We start from the raw sequence: 7,734 nt of genomic DNA, 5'->3' as shown, positions 1-7,734 counted from the left end.
TTTGTTTTTATTTCCATTTCTCTAGGAGGTGGGTCAAAAAGGATCTTGCTGTGATGTATGTCATAGAGTGTTCTGCCTATGTTTTCCTCTAATAATTTTATAGAGTCTGGCCTTACATTTAGGTCCTTAATCCATTTTGAGTTTATTTTTGTGTATGGTGTTAGGGAGTGTTCTAGTTTCATTCTTTTACATGTAGCTGTCCAGTTTCCCAGCACCACTAATTGAAGAGGCTACCTTTTCTCCATTGTATATTCTGGCCTCCTTTATCAAAGATAAGGTGACCATATGTGCATGGGTTTACCTCTGGGTTTTCGATCCTGTTCCATTGATCTATATTTCTGTTTTTATGCCAGTACTCTCTTGATTACTGTAGCTCTGTAATATAGTCTGAAGTCAGGGAACCTGATTCCCCCAGCTTCATTTTTCTTTCTCAAGGTTGTTTTGGCTATTCGTGGTTTTTTGTGTTTCCATACAAATTGAGAAATTTTTGTCCTAGTTCTGTGAAAAATGCAATTGGTAGCTTGATAGAGATTGCACTGAATCTGTAGATTGCTTTGGGTAGTATAGTCATTTTCACAATGTTGATTCTTCCAATCCAAGAACATGGTATATCTCTCCATCTGTTTGTATCGTCTTTAATTTCTTTCATCAGTGTCTTACAGTTTTCTGCATACAGGTCTTTTGTCTCCTTAGGTAGGTTTATACCTAGATATTTTATTCTTTCTGTTGCAATGGCAAATGGGAGTGTTTCCTTAATTTCACTTTCAGATTTTTCATCATTAGTGTTTAGGAATGTAAGAGATTTCTGTGCATTAATTTTGTGTCCTGCTACTTTACCATATTCATTGATTAGCTCATAGTTTTCTGGTAGCATCTTTAGGATTCTCTATGTATAGTATCATGTCATTTGCACACAGTGACAGTTTTACTTCTTTTCCCACTTGGAATCCCTTTATTTCTTTTTCTTCTCTGATTGCTGTGGCTAAAACTTCCAAAACTATGTTGAATAATAGCAGTGGGAGTGGGCAACCTTGTCTTGTTCCTGATCTTAGTGGAAATGGTTTCAGTATTTTCACCACCGAGTACGACGTTGGCTGTTGGTTTGTCATATATAACCTTTATTATGTTGAGGTAAGTTTGTTCTATGCCTACTTCCTGGAAGGTTTTTATCATAAATGGGTGTTGAATTCTGTCGAAAGCTTTTTCTTCATCTATTGAGATAATCATATGATTTTTATCCTTCAATATGTTAATATGATGTATCACATTGATTGAATTGCATATATTGAAGAATCCTTGCATTCCTGGGATAAACCCCGCTTGATCATGGTATATGATCCGTTTAATGTGCTGTTGGATTCTGTTTGTTAGTATTCTGCTGAGGATTTTTGCATCTATGTTCATCAGTGATATTGGCCTGTAGTTTTCTTTTTTTGTGACACCTTTGTCTGGTTTTGGTATCAGGGTGATGGTGGCCTCATAGAATGAGTTTGGGAGTGTTTCTCCGTCTGCTATATTTTGGAAGAGTTTTAGAAGGATAGGTGTTAGCTCTTCTCTAAATGTTTGACAGAATTCGCCTGTGAAGCCATCTGGTCCTGGGCTCTTGTTTGTTGGAAGATTTTTAATCACAGTCTCAATTTCAGTGCTTGTGATTGGTCTGTTTCTGTTTTCTATTTCTTCCTGGCTCAGTCTTGGAAGGTTGTGCTTTTCTAAGAATTTGTGCATTCCATCCACGTTGTCCATTGTATTGGCATATAGTTGCTTGTAGTAGTCTCTCATGATCCTTTGTATTTCTGCAGTGTCAGTTGTTACTTCCCCTTTTTCATTTCTAATTCTGTTGATTTGAGTTTTCTCCCTTTTTTTCTTGAGGAGTCTGCATAATGGTTTTTCAATTTTGTTTATCTTCTCAAAGAACCAGCTTTTAGATTTATTGATCTTTGCTATTGTTTCCTTAATTTCTTTTTCATTTATTTCTGATCTGATCTTTATGATTTCTCTCCTTCTGCTAACTTTGGGGGTTTTTTGTTCTTCTTTCTCTAATTGCTTTAGGTGTAAGGTTAGGTTGTTTATTTGAGATGTTTCTTGTTTCTTGAGGTAGGATTGTATTGTTATGAATTTCCCTCTTGGAGCTGTTTTTGCTGCATCCCATAGGTTTTGGGTCGTCGTGTCTCCATTGTCATTTGTTTCTAGGTATTTTTTGATTTCCTCTTTGATTTCTTCAGTGCTCTCTTGGTTATTTAGTAGTGTACTGTTTAGCCTCCATGTGTTGGTATTTTTTACAGTTTTTTTCCTGTAATTGATATCTAGTCTCATACTGTTGTGGTCAGAAAAGATACTTGGTATGATTTCAGTTCTCTTAAATTTACCAGGCTTGATTTGTGACACAGGATATGATCTGTCCTGGAGAATGTTCCTTGAGCATTTGAGAAGAAAGTGTATTGTGTTGTTTTGGATGGAATGTCCTAAAAATATCAATTAAATCCATCCTGTTTAATGTGTCATTTAAAGCAGTGCTTCCTTATTCGTTTTCATTTTGGATGATCTGTTCATTGGTGAAATTGGGGTGTTAAACTCTGCTACTATTATTGTGTTACTGTCGATTTCCCCTTTTATGGCTGTTAGCATGTGCCTTATGTATTGAGGTGCTCCTATGTTGGGTGCATAAGTATTTATAATTGTTATATCTTCTTGGATTGATTCATTGATCATTATGTAGTGTCCTTCTTTGTCTCTTGTAATATTCTTTATTTTATTTATTTATTTATTTTATTTTTGAATGTGTTGGGTCTTCATTTCTAGGGCTTTCTCTAGTTGTGGCAAGTGGGGACCACTCTTCATCGTGGTGCGTGGGCCTCTCACTATCGCGGCCTCTCTTGTTGTGGAGCACAGGCTCCAGACGCGCAAGCTCAGTAGTTGTGGCTCAGGGGCCCAGTTGCTTCGCAGCATGTGGGATCTTCCCAGACCAGGGCTCGAACCCGTGTGCCCTGCGTTGGCAGGCAGATTCTCAACCACTGCACCACCAGGGAAGCCCGTAATAGTCTTTATTTTTAAGTTTATTTTGTCTGATATGAGAATTGCTACTCCAGCCTTCTTTTGATTTCCATTTGCATGGAATATCTTTTTCCATCCCCTCACTTTTAGTCTGTATGTGTCCCTAGGTCTGAAGTGGGTCTCTTGTAGACAGCATATATAGAGGTCTTGTTTTTGTATCCATTCTCCCCCAGTCTATGTCTTTTGTTTGGATCAATTAATTCATTTACATTTAAGGTAATACTAGATATGTATGTTCCTATTACCATTTTCTTAATTGTTTTGGGTTTGTTTTTGTAGGTCTTTTCCTTCTCTTGTGTTTCCTGCCTAGAGAGGTTCCTTTAACATTTGTTGTAAAGGTGGTTTGGTAGAGCTGAATTCTCTTAGCTTTAGCTTGTATGTATAGGTTTTAATTTCTCCGTCAAATCTGATGAGATCCTTGCTGGGTAGAGTATTCTTGGTTGTAGGTCTTTCCCTTTCATCACTTTAAATATGTCCTGCCACTCCCTTCTGGTTTGCAGAGTTTCTGCTGAAAGATCAGCTGTTAACCTTATGGGGATTCCCTTGTATGTTATTTGTTGCTTTACCCTTGCTGCTTTTAATAGTTTTTCTTTGTATTTAGTTTTTGATAGTTTGATTAATATGTGTCTTGGCATGTTTCTCCTTGGATTTATCCCGTATGGAGCTCTCTGAGCTTCCTGGACTTGATTGACCATTTCCTTTCCCATATTACAGACGTTTTCAACTATAATCTCTTCAAATACTTTCTCAGTCCCTTTCTTTTTCTCTTCTTCTTCTGGGAGCCCTATAATTCGAATGTTGGTGCGTTTAATGTTCTCTCTGAGGTCTCTGAGACTGTCCTCAATTCTTTTCATTCTTTTTTCTTTACTCTGCTCTGCAGTAGTTATTTCCACTATTTTATCTTCCAGGTCACTTATCCGTTCTTCTGCCTCAGGTATCCTGCTCTTGATTCTTTCTAGAGAATTTTTAATTTCATTTATTGTGTTGTTCATGATTGTTTGTTTGTTCTTTATTTCTTCTAGGTCCTTGTTAAACGTTTCTTGTATTTCCTCCATTCTATTTTCAAGATTTTGGATCATCTTTACTATCATTTCTCTGAATTCTTTTTCAGGTAGGCTGCCTATTGCCTCTTCATTTGTTAGGTCTGGTGGGTTTTTACCTTCCTCCTTCATCTGCTGCATATTTCTCTGTCTTCTCATTTTGTTTACCTTACTGTGTTTGGGGTCTCCTTTTTGTAGGCTTCAGGTTCATAGTTCCCATTGTTTTTGGTGTCTGCCCCCAGTGACTGAGGTTGGTTCAGTGGGTTTTGTAGGCGTCCTGGTGGAGGGCACTGGTGCCTGTGTTCTGGCAGGGGGGGCAGGATCTTGTCTTTCTGATGGGCAGTGCCGCATCTGGTGGTATTTTTTAGGGTGTCTGTGAACATAGTATGATTGTAGGCAGCCTCTCTGCTAATAAGTGAGGTTGTGTTCCTGTCTTGCTAGTTGTTTGGCATGGGACATCCAGCATTGGAGTTTGCTGGCCGTTGGGTGGAGTTGGGTCTTAGCGTTGAGACATAGATCTCTGTGAGAGCTCTCACCAACTGATATTATGTGTGGCTGGGAGGTCTCCGGTGGTCCAATGTCCTGAACTCGGCTTTCCACCTCAGATGCTCAAGCCTGACACCAGGGCAGAGCACCAAGACCCTGTCAGCCACACGGCTGGATCTACATCTGAAGAACAAGGAATAGAAAGAACTTATTCAGAACTAAAAGCCTCACTGTTGGCCTCCTGGCTGGGTCTCTGCAACACGTAATCCCTTACATCATAAGCTGATGGCAGGTCCAAAGCATTGCTCTCCTCTAACTGGCTTCCTGGAGTGGCTTCCTGAGTTGCCATAGTCCACCCCACCACAGCAGCCGCCTCGAACCAGAAGCCATGGTGAAGTTTTGAGAAAGATTATTTCCTTGTTCTGGCAGGGAAAGGGGAAGAGTAAACACTGTGAAATAAACTCAGAGATTTCTATTTAACAAAATCCCACTCCCCAGGGGAAAGGTCTTTGCTAAAGGCTTATACCAGGAAGAAAAATTCCTTCTATTCCAGTACACTTCAAGTTTCCAATCTTACGTAATAGGGGAAAAATCCAATAGGGGGTCAGAGTTTCAAGGAAATAGGTTGAGAACAACGCTCCCATGGAAGGGTTTGGGGATACATAAATATCAAATCATTATGTTCTACACCTGAAACTAATATGTTATATGACAGTTATACCTCAATAAAAAATTAATTAAAAATGGATCATATACTTAAATGTAAAATGCAAAAATATAAAATTTCTTTAAGAAAACATAGGAGAAAATCTACATAATTTTCAGTTTGGTGATAGGTTTTCAAATATAAGACAATAGCATGACTCATGAAAGAAAAAACTGATATATTGGATTTTATGAGAATTATAAACTCCTGCTCTGGGAAAGACACTCTTAATAGAATGAAAAGACAGGCACTACGTTGGGGGGAAATATTTGCAAAATACTTATATGATAAAGGACTTGTATCCAAAATATACAAAAAACTCTAAAGACTCAATAAGAAGAAAACAAATATTCCAGTTAACAAATGTGCAAGATATTTGAATAGATACCTCACCAAAGAAAATATACAGATGGCAAAGAAACATATGTAAAGCTGCTTAATATCATTTGTCATTAGGAATATGCAAAAACAACAAGATGTCACTACATGCTTAGTACAATTGCTAAATTTATTTTAAAAATGCTACACTGACTACTGGTGAGGATGCAGAGCCATAGGAACTCTCATTCATTGTTGGTTAAAATACAAAACAGTACAGCCTCTCTGGCAGACAGTTTGGCAGTTTCTTACAAAGCTAAAACATAGTTTTACCTTATGATCCAACATTTGCACACCTAGGTATTTGCTCAATTGATTTGAAATTTTACATTCACATAACTCCTGCATGCATTAGTTTTTAGAAGCTTTATTTATAATGACCAAAATCTGAAAGCAGCCAAGATGCTCTTTAATAAGTGAGTGAATAATTAAATTGTGTTATAATCACAGAATGAAATATTATTCAATATTATAAAGGTATATAGACAAAAATCCACAAAATAAGCAAAAAAACAAGCAAACAAAAAAACCCAAAAACACAAGGTTAAACTTTAAATGCATATTACTAAGTGAAAGAAGCCAGTCTGAAAAGGTTAAATATTATATGATTCTAATTGTGTGAAATTGTTTAAAAAGTAATATTACAAAGACAGTAAATAGATAACTAGTTGCAAGGGATACCACACGAAGAGTGAATATTAATATATGAAAAGTGAAAAAATATCTAAAAAAGCACTTAGGAGTTTGGGAGATCCAAGGATGGAAAGCAGGCAGTGAATATTACAAATGTGTGAAACAACCTTACTGAATGAGGTTCAAGAAAATGTCTTAAGCTAAGTAATTTGGGAAATGAGTGGAGTCTGTAAGACTAAAAGCAAAAGGATCTCTCCCTAGTAATGCAGCTATTTCCTATGGAAATGTTGGTTAATAATTCTGAAACTGCTATAGATATAAATCTTCATTTAACAATTAAATAAATGGATGACAGAACAAGGGGATGAGGATAGAATGATCTATGTGGTAATATTAGCCTTGGAGATATCAGTATGCGCTCATATTTAGCTTACAGGCATGGTTACATATTGAAATATTTATAGATATGTGTGCACACATAGGTTAGTATACACTCTTATATTTCTTTTCTCTGTTAGCTGAGAAGGCCTAGAAGTCATAACACTACAGTAGCAACAAACACCCAGCACTACGATCTTGGTTTCTAATTCCATTCTCTGATTAAAGGATGTGGAACATCTTGGAGAAGTGGTCAATTCTAGGAGTAGGACTGGAACTATGGAAGATGAACATGGAGAAGCTTTAGTGCTGGTAAGTAAGCAGTTGCTAAAAGCAATTAAAGAGATTGGTTCAAGATGGCAGAGTAGAAGGACGTGCGCTCACTCCCTCTGGCGAGAGCACCGGAATCACAACTAACTGCTGAACAATCATCAACAGGAAGACACTGGAAATCACCAAAAAAGATACCCCACATCGAAAGACAAAGGAGAAGCCACAATGAGACAGTGGGAGGGGCGCAATCACAATAAAATCAATTCCCATAACTGCTGGGTGGGTGACTCACAAACTGGAGAACACTTATACCACAGAAGTCCACCCACTGGTGTGAAGGTTCTGAGCCCCACGTCAGGCTTCCCAACCTGGGGGTCTGGCAGTGGCAGGAGGAATTCCTAGAGAATCAGACTTTGAAGCCTAGTGGGATTTGATTGCAGGACTTCGACAAGACTGGGGGAAAAAGAGACTCCACTATTGGAGAGCACACACAAAGTAGTGCACACATCAGGACCCAGGGGAAGGAGCAGTGACACCATAGGAGACTGGACCAGACCTACCTGCTAGTGTTGGAGGGTCTCCTGCAGAGGCGGGGGGTGGCTGTGGCACACCATGGGGACAAGGACACTGCCAGCAGAAGTTCTGGGAAGTACTCCTTGGTGTGAGCTCTCCCAGAGTCCGCTATTAACCCCACCGAAGAGCCCAGGTGAGTGTTGGGTTGCCTCAGGCCAAGCAACCAACAGGGAGGAAACCCAGCCCCACCCATCAGCAGACAAGCAAATTAAAGTT

The 7,734-nt window shown here is 38.6% G+C and overlaps 1 pseudogene; it reads right to left on the bottom strand.

Annotated features, from left to right (window-relative positions):
- Positions 1–4,692: 4,692 nt before the first annotated feature.
- LOC118889808 lies at positions 4,693–4,926 on the bottom strand (annotated as a pseudogene).
- Between the last annotated feature and the right edge of the window lie 2,808 nt (positions 4,927–7,734).

This window comes from Balaenoptera musculus, chromosome 2 (genome assembly GCF_009873245.2).
Source record: "Balaenoptera musculus isolate JJ_BM4_2016_0621 chromosome 2, mBalMus1.pri.v3, whole genome shotgun sequence".
Lineage (NCBI taxonomy): Eukaryota > Metazoa > Chordata > Mammalia > Artiodactyla > Balaenopteridae > Balaenoptera > Balaenoptera musculus.
The sequence above is the reverse complement of the archived record's forward strand: the minus strand, read 5'-3'. Positions and strand labels throughout refer to the sequence as shown.